This window comes from Oncorhynchus gorbuscha, linkage group LG02, assembly GCF_021184085.1.
Source record: "Oncorhynchus gorbuscha isolate QuinsamMale2020 ecotype Even-year linkage group LG02, OgorEven_v1.0, whole genome shotgun sequence".
NCBI lineage: Eukaryota > Metazoa > Chordata > Actinopteri > Salmoniformes > Salmonidae > Oncorhynchus > Oncorhynchus gorbuscha.
In genome coordinates this window covers 12,925,406-12,949,915 of record NC_060174.1, presented here as the reverse complement: position 1 = coordinate 12,949,915, position 24,510 = coordinate 12,925,406, and the positions used below count along the sequence as shown (strand labels likewise).

At 42.4% G+C, this 24,510-nt stretch overlaps 1 long non-coding RNA gene across 1 annotated transcript; it reads left to right on the top strand.

Moving 5' to 3' along the window:
• The first annotated feature begins 9,420 nt into the window (after nucleotides 1-9,420).
• Nucleotides 9,421-22,389, top strand: LOC123991200. The gene is made up of 4 exons (XR_006830763.1): nucleotides 9,421-9,473; nucleotides 15,059-15,112; nucleotides 18,941-19,024; nucleotides 22,336-22,389. It is a non-coding gene; the product is annotated as an uncharacterized LOC123991200 (long non-coding RNA).
• The last annotated feature ends 2,121 nt before the right edge of the window (nucleotides 22,390-24,510 follow it).

Below are 24,510 nucleotides of genomic sequence, written 5' to 3'. Positions count from 1 at the left end.
TCGGAAGCTGGGTCCGCGGTTTGTGGGGCCATTTAAAGTCCTGAGGAGAGTGAACGAGGTATGTTACAGGTTACAGCTTCCACCCGATTACCGCATGAACCCCTCGTTCCAAGTGACTCTCCTCAGGCGCGGGAGGTTCCTCCACCCCCTCTGGACATCGAGGGGAACCCGGCGTACTCCGTTCGCACCATACTGGATTCAGACGTCGAGCGAGGGGCCTTTAGTACCTTGTGGACTGGGATGAGTATGGTCCGTGGGAGAGACGCTGGGTTCCGGTGGAGGACGTGTTGGGTCCTTCCATGCTGCGAGATTTCCACCGATCGCCCTGCGCCCCGCCCTCCTGCTGGAGCCGCGCATCAGGGGGGGGTACTGTCACGACTTCTGCCGAAGTCGGTCCCTCTCCTTGATCGGGCAGTGTTCGGCGGTCGACGTCACCAATCTTCTAGCCATCACTGATCCATTTTTCCCTTTCCATTGGTTTTGTCTTGTCTTCCTTCACACCTGGTTCCAATCCCATCAATTACATGTTGTGTATTTAACCCTCTGTTCCCCCTCATGTCCTTGTCGGAGATTGTTTGTTTGTATGTTTGTGTATTATGTATTGGTGCGCGACGGGTTATTGTACCCACTTTTATTTATCTTGTAATTTTGGTTATGGAGTTTGTTAAGTCTATTAAACAACTCCATTTATACCAAGTTCGATTCTCCTGCGCCTGACTCCTGCGCCACCTACACACACGCTATTACACATTCATTGAAATACTCAATAACCATCATCCTACCGTAACAGTTAAATATGTCATCCACCCACATACAATCAACTTCTTGGACAGAACAATACTTTTTCCAGATACTGACACGCACATAGTCTCCTTACAAACAAAAGTATATTTCGAGGACACAGACACCCACGCCCTACTTCAGTCCAGTTATCACCCAAAACACACATTCACTTGTCATTGTCAAACCAGAACTAATTTGAATCCATAGAGTATGTACACAACAGAAAGACTTTCATACTCAAAGCGGTCATTGAGGTACATAAAGGCAAACACACTGGCAGGTCTCACTGGCAGGCCTCACTCAGAACAGATTGCGTGATCCGCCTAACCTTAACCCCAAACCTAACCTCAACCCCAACCTTAACCCCAACCCCAAACCTACCCTTAACCCCAACCTTAACCCCAAACCTAACCTTCACTCCAACCTTAAACCCAACCCTAACCTTAACCTTCACCCCAACCCCAACCTTAAACCCAACCTTAACCTTAACCCCAACCCTAACCCTAACCAAACACAACGCACATTTCCCCCACTCCAGGAATTCAGACCTATATCAGCATTGCTTATCCCACAACTCGTGACCATTCAGAGCACCAACATTGTCTATGCTATAACATGCACATTATGCCCCAGCATCTATATAGGCAAAACAGGGGGGCTTCTCAAAATCGATGAGAGTCCCCTTGGTTGTGGCAGGTTTTTCATCCTGAATCTTGTTCTGGAGGCAGCTCTGTGGAGTGGTAACTAGCTGGTACAGCAACAGTCCTAAAATCGTATTTTAAACCTAATCCTAACCTTAACCCTAATTTGACTGATTTCCTTATATGAATATTGGAAATTGTTGCATGTTGCGTTTATATTTTTGTTCGGTATAATTGGATAAATAAGAAAAAAAAGAGTGGAGATGCAGCCACCACTCGCATGTAGATCACTATTTCTCAAATCAATATGGACAGCGCCCGGTGCTGAAAGTTCAGTAGGCAAATATACTACAAAAGAGGGCTTTGATGGAGCCCTAAGAAATAAGTAGACTTACATGTTTTTCAGAAGCAATTATGTTATCCATGTATTTAACGGCATAGCTATTTCCTCCAATACTGTCACCATGCACTCCTTATTCCTTGACAATTTCCTCTCCAGCAGGTAACATTTTTTCTTGTTTCGCCCACCAAGAAATTAGTTTTTGTATGGAGTTCAATTGGCCATCTGAAAACTGTATGACTTATTTGTTACGTGAGGTTTATTTGAACAAATAGTAGTTTCGTCATGGTTAGGTTGTTGGGGTGTACTGATATAAGCGGGACAAGTGACATCAAGGCAAGTTTGAGAAGAAACACTTTATATCAGCATTGTCTCGAGATGGCCTTGCATAATTCATGACATTAAGATAGGAGCACAGCATCTCTCTCCATTGAATACCGGCGGCTGACGTCAACAACCCTCATCAAATATTCAAAAAAGATTACAATAATGAGATGTATCCACTAGTGTTGACCCCATATAGTCGACTGGTCGATTGTTTGGTGGAAAGGCTCTTGGTCAACCGAGATGTCTTTAATCGAGCAGTAGCAACAATATAGAGTGGGGAGAAAATGCAGGTTTTCCAACTTACACAGCATGTAGAGGTCTGTAATTTATTTCATAGGTACACTTCAACTGTGAGAGACGGAATCCCAGACACCTGTCACCTCTCAGGCCGTGAGATGGCACAGTCCATCACTCTAAAACATGTGCTTCTGAAATTCTATATGTTTATATTATGTAAGAACAAATGCGGTTTCTCCCCCGATATTGGTTGCTGTCCGAGGTTCTGAAACACATTAGTGCGCTGTTGAATTGGTGACTTTATTTAGGCCATGTTGCTATGTGCACAATAACAAAGTTAACCAACATATTGTGTTGAGAATAATTGCGGCGGAGGTACCAGTGGAGTTAGGAGAAGAGAGAACAGCCCTTGTCTAAGAAAAGTGAGGAGAGCGGAAACCACAACTTAATTAGGCCTATAATCAACAGCCTACCTGTTATATGTGCCTGGCTTTATAAATCATCCATATATATCTACAGAAATAAGACCGTTCCTGCTTCTGTTGCTGTTCTGTTGTTGTTTTAGTGTTTGGTTAATAGCCTACTTATTCTGTGAGCACCAAGCCTTATGCAACCACGTTGGATAAGCAAAATTATTTCACAAATTCGTCTGTTTTTAATCTTTGCTGTGCTGTAATAGAGGCTTTACACTTTCTTCTGTTAGACTTGTTATGCAGGTGAATGAGGACCCAAAAGCGACTTAACGGAAACAGAGTCTTTATTCCAGTCTAAAACAAAAGCGATAATCCTGGATATTATCTAGGTAAATGCAAAAACAGGAAAACTGAAATCCACTCGTCAGTAGAGAGGAATGACTGGAGACGCGACCACAGACTGCAGGTCGCTTCGGGAAGGCACCGGCCGTAGCTGACATTGACACCTGCTCACACGCAGCATCTGAAGAAGGTAAAACACGACAGGGCGGAACAAGGACACAGAACAGCGAACATCAAGCAAGGATCCGACAAGGACAGAAGCGGAAAACAGAGGGAGAAATAGGGACTCTAATCAGAGGGCAAAATAGGGGACAGGTGTGAAAAGAGTAAATGAGGTAGTTAGGAGAATGAGGAACAGCTGGGAGCAGGAACGGAACGATAGAGAGAGAGAGCGAGAGAGGGAGAGAGGGAGGGGGAGAGAGAGGGATAGAAAGAGGGAAAGAACCTAATAAGACCAGCAGAGGGAAACGAATAGAAGGGAAGCACAGAGACAAGACATGATAATCAATGACAAAACATGACAAGACTTGCCTCTCTGGTACGCTTATAATTTATTTAGTGTTTACACTGTTCCAAATGGTCAGAAAAATAATAACCCTAATTTTCCTTGATCTCCTTCTTATTGTTATTATTACTATTATTATTTTGATCATCATAATAATAAAAGACATGTCATTATCATGAGTAGGCTTAGTATAGCAGCCTTGTATAACCACCTGTAGGCCTAAGAGCCCATCCTGTTTAGTCTTAATACCATAACTTACTGAAGCCTATTTTTCAATACTTACATAGGCTACTGTATCAATCTATTATGTATATGTTCATGTCATCACACAGCATACGAGCCATTCGTGATTTGAAATGCAATCAATCATTTTGTTTTACAAATCACATAACAAAGCAAACTAATTATTGCTACTGTTTTAGTCTGCTGCTTTACAAAAAAAACTAAAAAGTGGTACAACAGACTCTCTGGTATGCTAATAATTTATTTAGTCTTGTTTACATTGTTCCAAATGTCAAAAAAATGATATTGTTATCTAACTGCACCTGTTTGACACACATAATATGCACCCAGAGCTTGCTCATTACCTTGTTTTTCTCGATCTCCAGTATTTTCCACAACTAGTCAAATTTATTCCACACATGCACATTCCTCTTTACCTTCCTCTTTACCTTCTGAAAAACCAGTAAACATTGCCCCATTTAGAGTTTTTTTGTTACGTCTTCTGCATCCGTTTTGCTGTCACATTTACTATTCTGCCTACGGCTATGGAACCCTGACCTATTCACCGGACGTGCTACCTGTCCCAGACCTGCTGTTTTCAACTCTCTAGAGACAGCAGGAGCGGTAGAGATACTCTCAATGACCGGCAATGGAAAGCCAATTGACATTTACTCCTGAGATGCTAACCTGTTGCACCCTCGGCAACTACTGTGATTATTATTATTTGACCATGCCCTCATAGGCTGGTTCCTCTCTAGGTTTCTTCCTAGGTTTTGGCCTTTCTAGGGAGTTTTTCCTAGCCACCGTGCTTCTACACCTGCATTGCTTGATTTTTGTGGTTTTAGGCTGGGTTTCTGTACAGCACTTTGAGATATCAGCTGATGTAAGAAGGGCTATATAAATACATTTGATTTGATATATGGTGTTCAGAGTTTTAAAGAGAGCAAGGGTTGAGGGAATAGGGAATATTTATCCTAAACACATTAGGGGTTTCAGTAACGCAACTTTCAGGTAACATAACTTCAGTAACACAGGCAGCGCGATACACACTGTTGATGTTCTGTGGTGGTCACTGCAGCAGGGAGGAGAGAGACACAACGGGTGCTAGTCACACAGTCACTCGTCATCCTTTTTTTTAACACAACACAGCAAGTCTGAGCCAGGCCCGGCACAATCAAATCAATTGCGATCGGACTCCCTCTAGTCATTTGTGTGTCTTAAATCAAATCAAACGCTATTGGTCACATACACATGTGTAGCAGATGTTATTGCGGGAGTAGCAAAATGCTTGTGTTTCTAGCTCTAACAGTGCAACAAACACACAATACACACAAACCTAAAAGTAAAAGAACGGAAATAAGGAATATATCAACATTAGGATAAGCAATGTCATAGTGGCATAGACAAAATTTCATCAAGCAGTTTGATTAAATCATCAGACAAGCTCAGTGCATATAGTTGATTTGATTAAAACAAATACGATGTGGGAAAAAAATCACATTTAAAAATGTTGACCAATCGATTGGTTGAAAGAACAGACAACTCTTGGTCGACCAATATTTTTTTTAGTTGTGGACAGTAGTATCCACTAATCCAAAGAAAGGATAGGCGGGAAATAGACAGCCAGCCATGCTGCTATGTGGACCACGACTCCCATGGTGAAGGCGGAGAGACGCGCTGACTGCTGACGTATCACCACGCATGCTATGTTGTGTCGAGCATGGTGTGACGCAAATGCGCCTCAACCAATAAAAACGCGTGGTGGCTGTGGCCAGCCTGAACCGACCCTGCCCACAAGCCAACCCCGTTCTGTGTGCTGCTTTGAAGGGTGCATGGGATTTTGATCACTCAGGTATCATATGAACACACAATACATGGCAAAATGTGTAGAATTGCAGGAAATTAGCTTTAAAACGGCAAAATGTTCTGTCTGACAATAAGACGGGTGACAAAATGAAGGAAATTAGAAGGGGGGGAGGATTTCGGCAAGGCGATTTTCTTGCCCCCCTTCTCTATCTTGGGACTGCAAAGCCTGGCACACTTTATAATCATAATCATGAGAATAATTGCGGCTTCTAGTTTCCTTAATTTCGTGGCAAGAGTCAAATACTTTCTATAGAACAAACTTCACCGAAATTAATCATTCATGTATGTTTGTTATATTAAACATAGAGGAGGGAGTAAAATGTAGGCAAGCAATAAACATTTCAGAACAACTACTAGTCGAATAAGACATGGGAGAGATGACGAATTTTGGCAAAGATTTTTATTTATAGACTAATACACTTGCAACAAATAGCCAAACCGAAAACTGCAGACATTACTAGTGCCTCCCCCGCGACCAAACCGCAAAAAAAATATGAAACACAGCCTAACGTGATCATTGACAGCTGCCTTGAAAGACATAAATAAAAAATGTTTTCTGCTACTAAGATCAGTGGAATGTAAGCTAAACTGACAACGGAGTGAATAGCACAAATCTCAACTAGCAAGCAAGTCGCACGCGAAGGGGGGGATTCTGGCAGGTGGGAGATTTTTGGCACAACACCGGAACCTATTTGGCCGGATCCGGTAACTCTCCTGTAATGACAAATCATGTTCACTTTTTTAAAATATAAAGATTCTAATACACGTGATCAAAATTCATGCGAGTTGCCTCTTAGTTATTTATCCTGCCCCACAAAAAAAAGCGTAATGTGAAAAAGTAGATTTTCAGCCCGGGCCTAATATTCTAAGAGTTGATGGTTTATGGTTTGCGCAACGTCACCAGCTGCATTTGAGACTAACGCGTGGCGGTAATATGTATCACATCACTTTCTGTGATCTCTTTCTCGAGCCTGCAACTCTCATCCCTCCAACAATGTATCTCATTATATAATCATAGCCACGCGATGTAAATACATTTTACAACGTTATAGAATTACTACTCTGTTCAGAAATAAATTAAATCATTCAGAATATCACCATGAGAAACCCTATAATCCAGCGACAGAGCTGTGGATTGTAGCCTAATAACAAGGAATAGCCTGCAGTCGCGAACATGCGGTAAATTTGTCAGTGAAAAAACAGCATGCAGACAAAACGGGCCTTTCGCAATATTTCAAATACAATCAAGGAAAAACACAGATTGGAAAGCAAATGGCTCCTTCTGAAAAGAAATGACTCAATGCTGTAGGCTACCAACATTTTTGATCAACTTCCAAATATTGTTTTACGAGAGAGAGATAGGCTTTTGGCACGAGCGCATCAGGTGAGCTGCGCATCATTGGGTCAGTCATTGAAACTGGAAAGCCTTTTTAGTAGCATACAATATGTCTCCACACACCTAGGCCTATAGGCTATTGATGGATTCAAGGCAAGGTCGTTTTTATTGATCTCAGATTCTCAGTTTGTCAGTGTCAGAGTAGCCTGCCATTTCGATAATTTGTGCGGTATTAAAAAATATTATTCCAAAGTCTCCTGTTACGTAAAAAAACATGTATTTTTATTTTACTAAGCAAGTGCGTTAAGAACTAAATCTTATTTACAAAATCGTATTTACTTATAACGGCCTTTCCCGGTCAAACCTGGGGCAATTGTGCGTCGCCCTATGGGACTCCCAATCACGGTCGGATGTGTTACAGCCTGGATTCGAACCAGGGACTGTAGTGACGCCTCTTGCATTGAGATGGAGTGCCTTAGACCGCTGCGCCACTTGGTCTAAGGCTCTGCATTGCATGAAATGCGTTAATAAAAAGCCAAACATTTCCCGGACCCTAGGCTACTAAATATGTTCCCCATGTGTGCACCATCTATAAGTGCCTCTTGTCTACTGCTCTATGCCACTACGCAAATGTGATGATATGCATGCAATGCTCTATTATAAAGGGGATTTTCTTTCTCATGCGTTCAGGTAGTTTAGAACTCCCAGGTCACCCCACTCTCGCGCTCACCTTTTGTTCCATTACCTCCCGATTTACAAATGAAGCACTGATAACTGTCATGACACGCATGTGTACAAAACATGTTTCAATAAAGGTTTGAGCTGTCTCCTGACATGTGTAGGCATACGCTATAACTCGTAAAAACAACACACAGCCTATAGTCTAGGCTAGCCTACTTGCCTATCTCAAAACTGGCTCTTGTCTATTTGAACTACAATTGTCCTAGAGTGATAACCAAACAATCCATAACGGAAAATATATTCGATTTTGAACTCACTCAAGTGTCGGAAACAGTCCGAGGGCTGTTATTGAAAGCGCATTCTCTGCCGGGCTTAGGCAGGTCACAAGACTTGGACATCCATGTACAAAAACATCCGCACGGCAATTAGCCCACACAGGTCAGTTTCTAGCCCATAGGCCACTGAGAAACACCTCTGCTTTCAACAGGCCTCGCAACTTTGGCAACTTAGTTCACATTCAGTTGCGCGCATTGGATAACCTACCTTTCCCCAAATGGAAACCTCAGCATTACTCTCGCCTATCCAAATTCGACATTGGAACATTGTTTTTCCTAAACAGGTATAATGAGCAAAGTGGTATTCTTATCCAACATTCAGTGATGGTTTTAGACGTAACGGATGGTTGAGGTTGCAAGGAGGGGCACATGCCAAACGGAGCGAACAGCAGTGGAAGAAATTAAACCAAAGATGTCAACAGTTGCCTACCACCCACTCGAAATCGATTGTATTACCTTCAAGAAGCTCGCTGAACGTATAAAACGGGACGCATGATTTCAAGTCTCAGAAAACTAGTTGCAGACAACGGAATCTTCTCCCAAAAAGCAAAACAACCGACAACGTCTATAGAGATTTGACACAGACAACTCGCGTCCACTTTTTAGGACACAAGCCTCCTTTAATACATTAAAGTAAGTTGTAGTTTTTTTCCAAGTACATTTTTAGATTATATGTCTATGTCCGTGTTATTGTCATCTGCTTTGTAGAGATAAAACGTAGCCTACTGTCATCAACACTTGAAAGTTACTATCCATCAAAGCAAATGTTCTCATACCTGCTTGGATTGAAATGAAGTCAAGACACCTTGTTTTATTGCTGTGTTATATTAGATAAATATATCAGCATTGCTGTAGCTTTGTATAGTGGTATGTTAAACATATTGTGAGGCATTGGCAATTGTTTTGTTGGCAACATTTTCATTCCCTCCAAATTTGATCATTTTAAGTAAAAATATCTTACTCAGAGTTGCATTTGTTACCCTGTTTCGTGTCAATTAGATTGTTTGTTCATTTATGTGCTTCATTTAATGAGCTACTTCACACTGTTCCCAGCCCATTAATTTGATACGCATATTTTGGGGGGTGATAGAAAGTCACTTTGCACAGACATCATTTGTTTCTTTCCAGCACTGTGTCTAACTTGATTTGTGTTTGCCCAGCTAGAATAGCCATGCAGGCAGTGAGGAAATGCCACATACTGTCCAGTTTATTCCTTCTGCTGATCAGCTCGGGCCAGTGTATGGACAGCAAGGAGGTGAGGCAGAAAGAGAGAAGGATCCTGCTGGACCATGTCTTACAGGTTAACGGAGACAGCCAACGGGGGGAGAAGCCTTCAGTCTCCAGTCGCTATAACAGTGACCTCTTCCCCGCAGCCCAAGACATGAAGTTCTCCTCTGGAGAAAAGCCTTTATATGTTCCTAGGCTGGATAACAGCAAACCCATAGGTAAGCTGATAAGATTTATTTTTAGGCCATGATGAAACTGTAATCCCTATTTTACTAGGGCTTGACCAGGGCTTGACAGCTGCCGTTGGTCTGTATCAATATCTTTACGACTATAGCCTTTTGTGCATGCTTCCATGTCCATTTCCATGTACGAAATGTCACACTTTGTGATTTCAGGAGGTGAGAGCTGCCAAGATGTTAGTTAAAAAAGCTATAAATTAATACTATGTTATAAACAGAACAAAAAAATCTGAGTATAAATACAAACAATGCAAGTACACTTCACTGTTTGGGGGTGAGATAATATCAGCAACAATTGGGGTAATGAACTCTATTTCAATCACTGGTGTGATAGTGTGTAAAGTGAGGATCTATATTCCAATTCCAGGACACCATTGGCACCCTGAAAAATCCACAATCCACCCTCTCACGTGACTAGTGAGGTATCATTGCGTTGTGAAAAATATTATCAATGGCTGACCATCACCAACTAAGATGCCAAGGGGGCGGAGCATCATTAATATACTAAACTTGTGAATGATTCATTCAATTCAGGATACATTGCTGAATGATAAGCCTCCTCTAGCGCCTTGACCAGCCAATGGCGAGCGTCATAGGAACGCATCACAGGTGACGTGGGACCCAGGACACTCACGTGGCACACAGTTTAGTCAGCCCTGAACACGTAGACATTTCTACCAATTCAAATCCAAGTTTATTTGTCACGTGCGCCTATAGTGAAATGCTTACTTACAGGCTCTAACCAATAGTACAAACAATAGGTAAGTAAAGAAATTAAACAACAGTGAAAAGACAGTGAAAAATAACAGTAGCGAGGCTATAAAAGTAGCGAGGTTACATACAGACACCGGTTAGTCGGGCTTATTGAGGTTGTATGTACATGAATGTATAGTTAAAGTGACTATGCATATATGATAAACAGTAGCAGTAGCGTAAAGAGGGGTTGGCGGGTGGTGGGTGGGACACATTGCAGATAGCCCGGTTAGCCAATATGCGGGAGCACTGGTTAGTCAGGCCAATTGAGGTAGTACTGTATATACATGAATGTATAGTTAAAGTGACTATGCATATATGATAAACAGAGAGCAGCAGCAGCATATAAGAGGGGTTGGGAGGTTGGGGGCACACAGTGCAAATACTCCGGGTAGCCATTTTGTTACCTGTTCAGGAGTCTTATGGCTTGGGGGTAAAAACTGTTGAGAAGCCTTTTTGTCCTAGACTTGGCACTCCAGTACCGCTCGCCATGCGGTAGTAGAGAGAACAGTCAATGACCGGGGAGGCTTGGGTCCTTGACCATTTTTAGGGCCTTCCTCTGACACCGCCTGGTGTAGAGGTCCTGGATGGCAGGCAGCTTTGCCCCAGTGATCTACTGGGCCGTTCGCACTATCGATTATGATGTTTCAACACTGATACCGATACCGATTATTGGAGGACGAAAAAAAGCCGCTCCCGATTAATCTGCCAATATTTTTTTTTTTTTTGTAATAATGACAATTACAACAATACTGAATGAACACTTATTTTAACTTAATATAATACATCAATAAAATCAATTTAGCCTCAAGTAAATAATGAAACATGTTCAATTTGGTTTAAATAATGCAAAAACAAAGTGTTGGAGAAGAAAGTAAAAGTGCAATATGTGCTATGTAAGAAAGCTAATGTTTCAGTTCCTTGCTCAGAGCATGAGGACATATGAAAGCTGGTGGTTCCTTTTAACATGAGTCTTCAATATTCCCAGGTAAGAAGTTTTAGGTTGTAGTTATTATAGGAATTATAGGACTATTTAGCTCTATACCATTTGTATTTCATTAACCTTTGACTATTCAATGTTCTTATAGCCATTTTAGTATTGCCAGTGTAACAGTATAGCTTCCGTCCCTCGCCTGGGCTCGAACCAGCAACACAACGACAACAGCCACCATCTAAGCAGCGTTACACATGCAGAGCAAGGGGAACAACTACTAGAAGGCTCAGAGCGAGGGACGTTTGAAACGCTATTAGCGCGCGCTAACTAGCTAGCCATTTCACTTCGGTTACACCAGCCTCATGTCGGGAGTTGATAGGATTGAAGTCATAAATAGCGCAATGCTTGACGCACAATGAAGAGCTGCTGGCAAAACGCACGAAAGTGCTGTATGAATGAATGTTTAGGCTCCTGCTTCTGCCTACCACCGCTCAGTCAGATTATATGCAATGCAGGACACGCTAGATAATATCTAGTAATATCAACAACCATGTGTAGTTAACTAGTGATTATGATTGATTGTTTTTTATAAGATAAGTTTAATGCTAGCTAGCAACTTACCTTGGCTTACTGCATTCTGTAACAGGCAGTCTCCTTGTGGAGTGCAACGAGAGAGAGGCAGGTCGTTATTGCGTTGGACTAGTTAACTGTAAGGCTGCAAGATTGGATCCCCAGAGCTGACAAGGTGAAAATCTGTCGTTCTGCCCATGAACAAGGCCGTTAACCCACCGTTCCTAGGCCGCCATTGAAAATAAGAATGTGTTCTTAACTGACTTGCCTAGTTAAATAAAGGTATAAAAACAACAACAACAAAAACAATTAAATTTTAAAAAATTAAATCGGCAAATCGGCGCCCAAAAATACAGATTTCCGATTGTTATGAAAACTTGAAATTGGCCCGAATTAATCGGCCATTCCGATTAATCGGGCGACCTCTGCTCTGTAGTGCCTTGCGGTCGGAGGCCAAGCAATTGCCGTACCAGGCAGTGATGCAACCAGTCAGGATGCTCTCGATGTTGCAGCTGTGGAACCTTTTGAGGATCTCAGGACCCATGCCAAATCTTTGTAGTTTCCTGAGGGGGAATAGGCTTTGTCGTGCCCTCTTCACGACTGTCTTAATGTGTTTGGACCATTCTAGTTTGTTGTTGATGTGGACACCAAGGAACATGAAGCTACCACATTCACTGACTTCATTTCACCTGTGAGATCAAAAGACTATACTAATATAAAAGTTTTTATGCTCAAGTGGAACAATATAATCCATACTATTGCTGTTGGATTTTGGAACCTTGAGTACTTTGAACGCTAATATATATATATTTTTTACATTAGTAAATGTAGTAATCTTGTCCAATTCCATGACTTGCAAAAGCATGAATTATTGCTTCTGAAAGAAATGTTATCTATGGCTTTGATATATCCTTGAAGTCATTGTCAAGTCAAAGTGAGTATGGCGTTACTGTGCCTTAGTCATTCCATAATAGCATATGTACTGACTGAAACTGAACCATACTAGTCCTTCCTTAATACTCATCTGTGCAATGGTACACGTTCCCTCAGACTGTCCATATTACCATCCAACATATTGGTTTTAAAGATGTTCCGACATTTCGGTCAGACGTTGGGTCAAGGTTTAGTCAGAGGCTTTATTTGTATTGACCTCCCTCCAATGTTTCAGACCCACTGTGCAAGAGGCAGAGAACCATATAGGTCGCTGGCCAGACGGAATGTACCTTTTGAGGAAGTCAAAATGCTGCACATTAGTAAGCAGTGCATGCACCATTCCTTAAGACCCACAGTCACAGAAAAAAAAGAGAAATAGTTAATGTACACAGTTTCCATTATCTTTGCCAAAACATAAACTATAGGTATCTCTCTTTTCTTACCACCAAAAACCTGAGTTGTTCTGAGATGCTTGTGTATTACCATATTTTTCTATGTACCTGTCCCTACCTGATAAACAGAAGCAGAAGAGTGACACTCAAAGAAGTAGACTGACAGAGATATTCCATGTTTATCGTGAGCAGGGCCAGTTGATTTATCGTCAGGATCATGGGGTACTGTATATCTGAAGTCTTCTTCTTCAAAGTGATCATGCTAACAAACTGAAAAACACTACAAACAAACTGTATGTTGCATTAGTCAGTCCCTTTGGTGCCTCCATCAAAACAGTGTTATTCCCTTATATCAGTGGATAGTCAGCAGGTATGTAGTGGTGAACAATAGGTGGGTAAATTCTGATTGTCGGTTGTGGAAAAAAAGTAACACTTCCTATTCTTTCAATGCATTTCTCCACAAAAGGTGGGTAAACTGTTGCCCCCCCCCAAAAAAAATGGGTAAACTGTTGGGCCCCCAAAAAAGATGGGTAAACTGTTGCCCCCAAAAAAAGATGGGTAAACTGTTGGGCCCCCCCCCCCCCCCCAAAAATGGGTAAACTGTTGGGCCCCCACCCCAAAAAAGATGGGTAAACTGTTGCCCCCCCAAAAAGATGGGTAAACTGTTGCCCCCAAAAAAAAGATGGGTAAACTGTTGGGCCCCCCCCCCAAAAAAAAAAAAAAGATGGGTAAACTGTTGCCCCCTCCAAAAAAAAGATGGGTAAACTGTTGGCCCCCCCCAAAAAGATGGGTAAACTGTTGGCCCCCCCAAAAAAGATGGGTAAACTGCGTTTACTTGCGTTTACCCTCCACTACCACCACTGGTCTCATGACCGATGTACAGACTCCAGCAGCCAAAACAATATTTCTGGATTTGGGGTAATCCAGCCTGCTAGTGTTCGCATTTACCTGCCGCTTTCACACTTACATAACTCACGTCTGATCTAGTCTGGAGCCAGGTTAAGGTTTCAGAACCCTTATTCCCTTTAGATAAGACCCATAGCCTGTTCATCTCTTTATACTGGAGTGATGGGTCGTTGTTTTCCTTAATGCCCAGTGGTATGTCTGAACATCAAACACATTGCCTTGGCTTACTCTAGTCTAGTGGTTTGTAATTGAACCGATCATCTTTTGCAATTTCTGCATCAGAGAGTACTGCTCATTCCTCGGTCCGTTCTGGTAAAATAAGCACCACAGCTAGCGGCACGGAATTATTCTCATGACATTGATAAGTATTATAAATGCTGGGAAATAATCTCCTTATGCCGTTTCCCTGAAAGCCACGTCTGACACCTGTGTGCTTTGCATGTTTGGAGAGTGGATGGGCTTGGCTGAGATACAGAATGTGTACAAGAAGTCTACAAGCCTCTGGCTGAGATACAGAATGTGTACATGGAGCCTATAAATCTGTTGGCGTGTCCTTAGTTGTGAGACAATCTGTGAGTTTTGATATAAAAAACATTTATCACATACTTAAGGACTCATAGTTGTTTCCTCCCATCAGCTCTGTTCCAAGAAAAAAAAAACATGTTTAGGCAAATTCTCTGATAGCATTTTCTTTACTGCATTGGCACAGGTGAGGCGGGTGTTTGTTGGTATCTACATGCTCTAGGTAACTTTGTAACATTTACACACATTTATCTATTTCCAACGGGTTATCTTAAAGCTGAAATGCGTAAAGGGGAAACAGTGCCAATGTTCGCCCCAGCGCCTTTGTTATTGTTTAGGTTTTGTTGATGAAATGGAGGAGAGGAGCGCAGTACCTATTCTGGTGTTCTATCGCGTGTGCCATGATGTCAGAGAGAAAAACATTGTGATTGTTGTTGAAGTAACTTCTCTGTTGTTGAAATATCGTGGGCGTGGCCATTTCACCATTAAGGATTTCATCTTTAATGGTAAGAGGTGTCACTGATTGGTAACTTCTCTCTTTCCTTTTTTTGTAGATAATGTCCCAAGAGATATAAACCTGAAAGACAAGTTCATAAAGCATTTCACAGGTAAGACAAATGCTATCAAAGAGTATTTAATCAACGTTCAATATTTTCCCCATTTGTTTCGGGATCAATCTCACCTTACATCTGGGACCATGTGTATCAAGCCTCTCTGAGTAGGAGTGCGGATCTAGGATCTGGTCCCCTCTGTCTGTCCATGTAATCTTATTCGTTGTGATTTAAGAGGCAAAACTGATCCTAAATCAGCACTTCTACTCTGAGACAGTTGATACATACAGCCCTGCACACATTATATCAGCTAAAAAAAATAAAAAATACTATTTAATTTGTCAGACGAAGACTCTGCTCTGTGAGCTGATTCCCGCCTCTTTAATTTCTAATCAAGGAGCAATTTTATTCAACTTTCCAAAGTTCAGCCATGTTGTGACAGTTCAAAGTTATTCCTAGACGAGAACCAAATCCCTAAAACTATGTCATTACCTGGGATGGACCTCAAAGTTGTGCTGGAGAAAGTTGCCATTAAATTAATTTATGAGGGTAGTAGGGGAGAGAAGGTGAGCACATTACTCTGGCAGAAACAGGCGGGGTAAAGTTGAAGGCAACGTAAGGTTAAGCTGATTATTTTTAGCAGGACCTCTGAACAGACTTCAGTAATTGGTGTGAAAATCTGTTATCCAGAAGCTCACTAAAGGCCCAGAAGTACTTAGGTGTGATCATTAAAGAGGCAATCAGCTAATTAAAACAATAATAAAGCGAACTCAGCGCCACTGTTTTGCTAAAAAAGCTGAGGAATGGGGCTGGAGAAATGTAACCACTGTCAAATCCATAGACCGAGCAATGGATGCAAGAACTGACCATCCATCATAACAACATAGTTTGAACCATGTTTTGAGGCTATATAGAGTTTGTTTACATTTACTTTGTTTACAAAGATATTTTTGGTTCTCATGTAGTGTGACAGTTTAACTAAGTTCATGAAAGCATTTCTAAGTTATATTCTTCAAGAAACAATGGGTAAATATCATTCATTTATAAGTAAAAGAAATGGATGTACTGTACCTACTGTACCTATTGTCCCTTTCATTCTAAGTCTGAGTCCTTTTGTGATGTCATATCATGTATTAGTATGGACCAGTAGAACAATGATTAATGAGTCTATAATTGTAATGGTAGGTTTATTTGAACAGTGAGAGACAGAATAACAACAACAAAAATCCAGAAAAACGCATGGTGGCAAAACCCTTGTTGGCAATCACAGAGGTCAGAAGTTTCTTGTAGTTGGCCACCAAGTTTGCACACATCTCAGGAGGGATTTTGTCCCACTCCTCTTTGCAGATCTTCTCCATGTCATTAAGGTTTCAAGGCTGACGTTTGGCAACTCGAACCTTCAGCTCCTTCCACAGATTTTCTATGGGATTAAGGACTGGAGACTGGCTAGGCCACTCCAGGACCTTAATGTGCTTCTTCTTGAGCCACTCCTTTGTTGCCTTGGCCGAGTGTTTTGGGTCATTGTCATGCTAGAATACCCATCCACAACCCATTTAAATGCCCTGGCTGAGGGAAGGAGATTCTCACCCAAGATTTGATGGTACATGGCCCCGTCCATCGTCCCTTTGATGCGGTGAAGTTGTCCTGTCCCCTTAGCAGAAAAACACCCCCAAAGCATAATGTGTTCATGTTTGACAGTGGGGATGGTGTTCTTGGGGTCATAGGCAGCATTCCTCCTCCTCCAAACACGGCGAGTTGAGTTGGTGCCAAAGAGCTCCATTTTGGTCTGATCTGACCACAACACTTTCACCCAGTTGTCCTCTGAATCTTTCAGATGTTCATTGGCAAACTTCAGACAGGCATGTATATGTGCTTTCTTGAACAGGGGGACCTTGCGGGCACTGCAGGATTTCAGTCCTTCGCGGCATAGTGTGTTACCAATTGTTTTCTTGATGACTATGGTCCCAGCTGCCTTGAGATCATTGATAAGATCCTCCCATGTAGTTCTGGGCTGATTCCTCACCATTCTCATGATCATTGCAACTCCACGAGGTGAGATCTTTCATGGAGCCCCAAGCCGAGGGAGATGGACAGTTCTTTTGTGTTTCTTCCATTTGCGAATAATCACACCAACTGTTGTCACCTTCTCACCAAGCTGCTTGGCGATGGTCTTGTAGTCCATTCCAGCCTTGTGTAGGTCTACAATCTTGTCCCTGACATCCTTGGAGAGCTCTTTGGTCTTGGCCATGGTGGAGAGTTTGGAATCTGATTGATTGATTGCTTCTGTGGACAGGTGTCTTTTATACAGGTAACAAACTGAGATTAGGAGCACTTGTGTGTTCCTAATCTCAGCTCGTTACCTGTATAAAAGACACCTGGGAGCCAGAAATCTTTCTGATTGAGAGGGGGTCAAATACTTATTTCCCAACATTTTTGACATGCGTTTTTCTCGATTTTTTGTTGTTGTTATTCTGTCCCTCACTGTTTAAATAAACCTACCATTAAAATTTCTTTGTCAGTGGGCAAACGTACAAAATCAGCAGGGGATCAAATACTTCTTTCCCTCACTGTATTCAGTACGATGTCATACAATATAAAACCGAAGTGAAATATATGATCAGCCTAACTATGTGGACAGTACATTATCAATAAGTCATAGCTAAGTCATTAAACAACAAATTGGCATACCACAAAATCTATAAATATACATTTCAATGTCTTTGGTAATAGAGTGTCATTTGCATAGTTAGTCATATGCATATTTGGAGCTCTGCCTTGGTTGGAGCTCTGCCTTGGTGGAGCTCTGCTTTGGTTGGAGTTCTGCCTTGGTTGGAGTTCTGCCTTGGTTGGAGCTCTGCCTTGGTTGGAGCTCTGCCTTGGTTGGAGCTCTGCCTTGTTTGGAGCTCTTCCTTGGTTGGAGCTCTGCCTTGTTTGGAGCTCTTCCTTGGTTGGAGTTCTGCCTTGGTTGGAGCACTGCCTTGGTTGGAGTTCTGCCTTGGTTGGAGCTCTGCCTTGGTTGGAGTTCTGCCTTGGTTGGAGCTCTGCCTTGGTTGGAGTTCTGCCTTGGTTGGAGTTCTGCCTTGGTTGAAGCTCTGCCTTGGTTGGAGTTCTGCCTTGGTTGGAGCTCTGCCTTGGTTGGAGCTCTGCCTTGGTTGGAGTTCTGCCTTGTTTGGAGCTCTTCCTTGGTTGGAGTTCTGCCTTGGTTGGAGCTCTGCCTTGGTTGGAGTTCTGCCTTGGTTGGAGCTCTGCCTTGGTTGGAGTTCTGCCTTGTTTGGAGTTCTGCCTTGGTTGGAGCTCTGCCTTGGTTGGAGCTCTGCCTTGTTTGGAGCTCTGCCTTGTTTGGAGCTCTGCGTTGGTTGGAGTTCTGCCTTGGTTGGAGCTCTGCCTTGTTTGGAGTTCTGCCTTGTTTGGAGTTCTGCCTTGGTTGGAGTTCTGCCTTGGTTGGAGCTCTTCCTTGGTTGGAGCTCTTCCTTGGTTGGAGTTCTGCCTTGGTTGGAGCTCTGCCTTGGTTGGAGTTCTGCCTTGGTTGGAGTTCTGCCTTGGTTGGAGTTCTGCCTTGGTTGGAGCTCTGCGTTGGTTGGAGTTCTGCCTTGGTTGGAGTTCTGCCTTGGTTGGAGCTCTGCCTTGGTTGGAGCTCTGCCTTGGTTGGAGCTCTGCCTTGGTTGGAGCTCTGCCTTGTTTGGAGCTCTGCCTTAGTAAAGAGTATCTTGACAGCAAGATCATGTTTTGCACCCATGTCCGAAAATATTGTTGCTCTTTTGACGTTGTTTCTAATGTCAAATGGGATCCACTTCAGTTCTGTTATGGAGATGTTCAAAAGAAGGAAAGGAAATGGAACACATTAACATTTGTTTTCAGTTTCCTGATAAGAGCTTTTCTTTTAAGCAGGACCAGTCAAGTTCTCATCAGAATGTAGAACACATTTTCATAGACTCTATCACAACACAAGGGATTGTTCAAGACCAGCATGTATGTATACATTTTTAATGTCATAATACTGTGTTCATCTATATTTGTGATAAGTAATCTTGGTTTCTGATAGTCATTTACACCACTTTATTCATTAGCTAACCACTCATTTACAACTGTGGTCCCTGACTACATGATGGCAATGATGTTCCTTCCATTGCCAATATTATGCTGTGGGAAAATTTATTTACTGCCAACATTTTCTTTCTTTGCCACAGGTCTTACTCTAAGTAAATTAATGACCACAGACAGAAAGCAGACATTCATCAAGGCTATTTTGCCTTTGGAAACTTTATTCTATACTGGTCCCAGATCTGTTTGTGCTCGAACCCAAATACTCATTATGAATTAATTGAATGTGTAGGTGGTGTAATAACGGTGTTTTGCTCTAACATTAGTCACACTCTCTTTGATGACCTCATATCCACTGTTTTTTTCAATCAACTTCACAATAGAGTCGCTTGTCTTTGAATGGAAGCAATAAGTGGACTCTTGAATCAAATCCCTGTAACAAGTCAGTGTAATACATCATGTGCCATTAAATGATGTAAACATTAGTTTAGCAGATGTAATGAACAAACGTATTGTCGTTGTAGTTTTTATTGGAAAAGGGACCGATGACATCCTATAGTAGGTAGGGAATGTCCTCAGTATGTCCCCAGACAGTATGTCAGTTTCTCAGATGGCTGCCTGAACTGAGGTGTCTAAGCAGCAGCCCTGCCTCCATTGTGGACCAGTGAATTAGAGCATGGACTTTCTCAGTCTTCTTTTTTGTGTTGTCAATAAAGAGAAACACAACCACAACAGCCTTGTACACTACTGAAACTCAGTTTAGTGTACTCTTTATATCAGGCCTCCCTGCTCCCCTGGCCTCCAGGGTGGTACTCAGTCCCTTGTTCCCCTGGCCTCCAGAGTGGTACTCAGTCCCTGGTTCCCCTGGCATCCAGGGTGGTACTCAGTCCCTTGTTCCCCTGGCCTCCAGAGTGGTACTCAGTCCCTGGTTCCCCTGGCATCCAGGGTGGTACTCAGTCCCTTGTTCCCCTGGCCTCCAGGATGGTACTCAGGCCCTTGTTCCCCTGGCATCCAGGGTGGTACTCAGTCCCTTGTTTCCCTGGCCTCCAGGATGGTACTCAGGCCCCTGTTCCCCTGGCCTCTAGGGTTGTACTCAGTCCCCTGTTCTCCTGGCCTCTAGGGTTGTACTCAGTCCCCTGTTCCCCTGGCCTCTAGGGTTGTACTCAGTCCCCTGTTCCCCTGGCCTCTAGGGTTGTACTCAGTCCCCTGTTCCCCTGGCCTCTAGGGTTGTACTCAGTCCCCTGTTCCCCTAGCCTCGAGGGTTGTACTCAGTCCCCTGTTCTCTTGGCCTCCAGGGTGGTACTCAGGCACACGTGGGTCCTGGGCAAGACAATACACTGTGTACACAACACAATGAAATGCTTACTTGCTGGTTCACGACAAAAATAAGAATAGAACAAAAAAATGTCATAAAAAAATGAAAACAGAAGCTCAATGGAGTAAAATTATAATACAAATGTTGCACTCAACACATCTACAGTACAATATTTACACACTTTGTGTTTGTGTTCAGAACAGCTGAATTAACATACAGTAGAACATGTAAAAGTATTGTGGCCTGGGCTGATATAGTGATTCATGCTGATGCCGTTGGCACACATTTCTACTGCATATGCTCTGGTTCTGATACACACTTCTATTGCATATACTGTGGTTTTGATACACATTTCTACTGCATATGCTCTGGTTCTGATACACACTTCTATTGCATATACTGTGGTTTTGATACACATTTCTACTGCATATGCTCTGGTTCTGATACACACTTCTATTGCATATACTGTGGTTTTGATACACATTTCTACTGCATATGCTCTGGTTCTGATACACACTTCTATTGCATATGCTGTGGGTCTAACCCTGATACACATTTCTACTGCATATCCTCTGGTTCTGATACACACTTCTATTGCATATACTGTGGTTTTGATACACACTTCTACTGCATATGCTGTGGTTTTGATACACACTTCTACTGCATATGCTGTGGGTCTGACCCTGATACACACTTCTACTGCATATGCTGTGGTTTTGATACACACTTCTATTGCATATGCTGTGGGTCTGACCCCGATACACACTTCTACTGCATATGCTCTGGTTCTGATACACACTTCTACTGCATATGCTGTGGTTTTGATACACACTTCTATTGCATATGCTGTGGGTCTGACCCTGATACACACTTCTATTGCATATGCTGTGGGTCTGACCCTGATACACACTTCTATTGCATATGCTGTGGGTCTGACCCTGATACACACTTCTATTGCATATGCTGTGGGTCTGACCCTGATACACACTTCTATTGCATATGCTGTGGGTCTGACCCTGATACACACTTCTATTGCATATGCTGTGGGTCTGACCCTGATACACACTTCTATTGCATATGCTGTGGGTCTGACCCTGATACACACTTCTATTGCATATGCTGTGGGTCTGACCCTGATACACACTTCTATTGCATATGCTGTGGGTCTGACCCTGATACACACTTCTATTGCATATGCTGTGGGTCTGACCCTGATACACACTTCTATTGCATATGCTGTGGGTCTGACCCTGATACACACTTCTATTGCATATGCTGTGGGTCTGACCCTGATACACATTTCTACTGCATATGCTGTGGGTCTGACCCTGATACACATTTCTACTGCATATGCTGTAGGTCTGACCCTGATACACATTTCTACTGCATATGCTGTAGGTCTGACCCTGATACACACTTCTACTGCATATGCTGTAGGTCTGACCCTGATACACACTTCTATTGCATATGCTGTAGGTCTGACCCTGATACACACTTCTATTGCATATGCTGTAGGTCTGACCCTGATACACACTTCTACTGCATATGCTGTAGGTCTGACCCTGATACACACTTCTACTACATATGCTGTAGGTCTGACCCTGATACACATTTCTACTGCATATGCTGTAGGTCTGACCCTGATACACACTTCTACTGCATATGCTGTAGGTCTGACCCTGATACACACTTCTATTGCATATGCTGTAGGTCTGACCCTGATACACACTTCTATTGCATATGCTGTGGGTCTGACCCTGATACACACTTCTTCTCTCCTTTCCTGTCCCTCCACTGTATCCGTCTATACCTGTCAAGTGTTTGAGAGTAATTCATGACGTGCTCATATTTAGTATAGAAAGACAGTAAGAAAATGGGAACAAGAAACAAATAGCGATGAACTGTTTTCTTTATCATTTTACAGACTACAAAAGATGTGCAAGATTGCTAACACGGCTAGCGATGAGTCCACTTTGCTCACAATCGTAGACATTGCATGTGAGTATGAATTATTTCAAGGGGTTAAACTGTCAAAGGGGCTTTATGTTGATTAGTACACTTGGCCTAACATTGTATGACTCCTTGCTCTAGAGGTAAAGCTACAGAGAAATGATTTACAATATTTTATTTCTATTGTGAATGATTAACTGTAAAGATTGACAAGTGGCAATCCTGTAATATTTCCCTAGTAACTATGTATTGTACACATGCTGTACAGCTCCACCAGATTATAGCTGTGTTTTCAACCCAGCCATCTTGATTATGTGTGATACCAATCACAGGAAGAGAGAATGATGTTGTTGGTGGGTCAACGCCATTCTAATTTGTGTCTGTGACATCTGTAAGTAATCTGAAAGGATTTGAAAATAACTCATGTTCACATAATCAGATCCATGTGTCCCCACAGTTTCTGTCCTACATGTTCCGAAATATAATGTTACGAGGCTCTTTTGTTTCGTTCCAACTCTATTCCATCAAAGACAAGATCCTAATGTAATATACAGCACCTTAACAAACGGTCATCAAAATACATTTACGCATGATTATTTACAGTCTAGCTCATTCTTTTGGAAATCTAAAAGACGAGAACAAGTATTTGACTAGCTGAAATCATTTTAAGTCGAATGTCATGAGAAAGTTACATGTCAGCGGTAAGTTAGGGCCTACATACAGTGCATTTGGAAAGTATTCAGACCCCTTGACTTTTTCCACATTTTGTTACGTTACAGCCTTATTCTAAAGTAGATGTTTTTAAATCATCATTAATCTACACATAATACCTCATAATGACAAAGCAAAAACAGTTTTTTTATAAATTTTTGCAAATGTATTAAAAATAAAAAACAAAAACCTTTATTTACCTAAGTATTCAAACCCTTTGCTATAAGACTCGAAATTGAGCTCTGGTGCATCCTGTTTCCATTGATCATCCTTGAGATGTTTCTACACCTTGATTGGAGTCCACTTGTGGTAAATTAAATTGATGGGACATGATTTGGAAAGGCACAAACCTGTCTAGGTCCCACAGTTGACAGTGCGTGTCAGAGCAAAAAAGGTATGATGACGAAGGAATTGTCCGTAGAGCTCCGAGACCATAACATTTCTGCAGATTAGAAGGTCCCCCAAGAACACAGTGGCCTCCATCATTCTTAAATGGAAGAAGTTTGGAACCAACAACACTCTTCCTAGAGCTGTCCGCACGGCCAAACTGAGCAATTGGGGGAGAAGGACCTTGGTCAGGGAGGTGACCAAGAACCCGATGGTCACTCTGACAGAGCTCCAGAGTTCCTCTGTGGAGATGGGAGAACCTTCCAGAAGGACAACCATCTCTGCAGCACTCCACCAATCAGACCTTTATGGTAGAGTGGCCAGACGGAAGCCACTCCTCAGTAAAAGGCACATGACTGCCCGCTTAGAGTTTGCCAAAAGGCAACTAAATGACTATCAGATCATGCGAAACAAGATTCTCTGGTTTGATGAAACCAAGATTGAACTCTTTGGCCTGAATGCCAAGCGTCACGTCTGGAGGAAACCTGGCACCAATGCTGTGGGGTGTTTTTCACCGGCAGGGACTGGGAGACTAGTCAGGATTGAGGAAAATATGAACGTAAGAAATTACAAATAGATCCTTGATGAAAACCTGCTCCAGAGCACTCAAGACCTCAGACTGGGGTGAAGGTTCACCTTCCAACAGGACAACAACCCTAAGTACACAGCCAAGACAACACAGGAGTGGCTTCGGCACAAGTCTCTGAATGTCCTTGAGTGGCCCAGCCAGAGCCCTGATTTGAACCCGATCATCAAACATCTCTGGAGAGACCTGAAAAAAGCTGTGCAGCAACGCTCCCCACCCAACCTGACAGAGCTTGAGAGGATCTGCAGAGAAGAATGGGAGAAACTACCCAAATACAGTTGTGCCAAGCTTATAGCGTCCTACCTAAGAAGACTCAAGACTGTAGTCGCTGCCAAAGGTGCTTCAGTAAAGGGTCTGAATACTTATGTAAACGTGATATTTCAGTCGTTTTTATTATACATTTGCAAAAATGTAACAAAAAACGTTTTTTTCATTGTCATTATGGGGTATTATGTGTAGATTGAT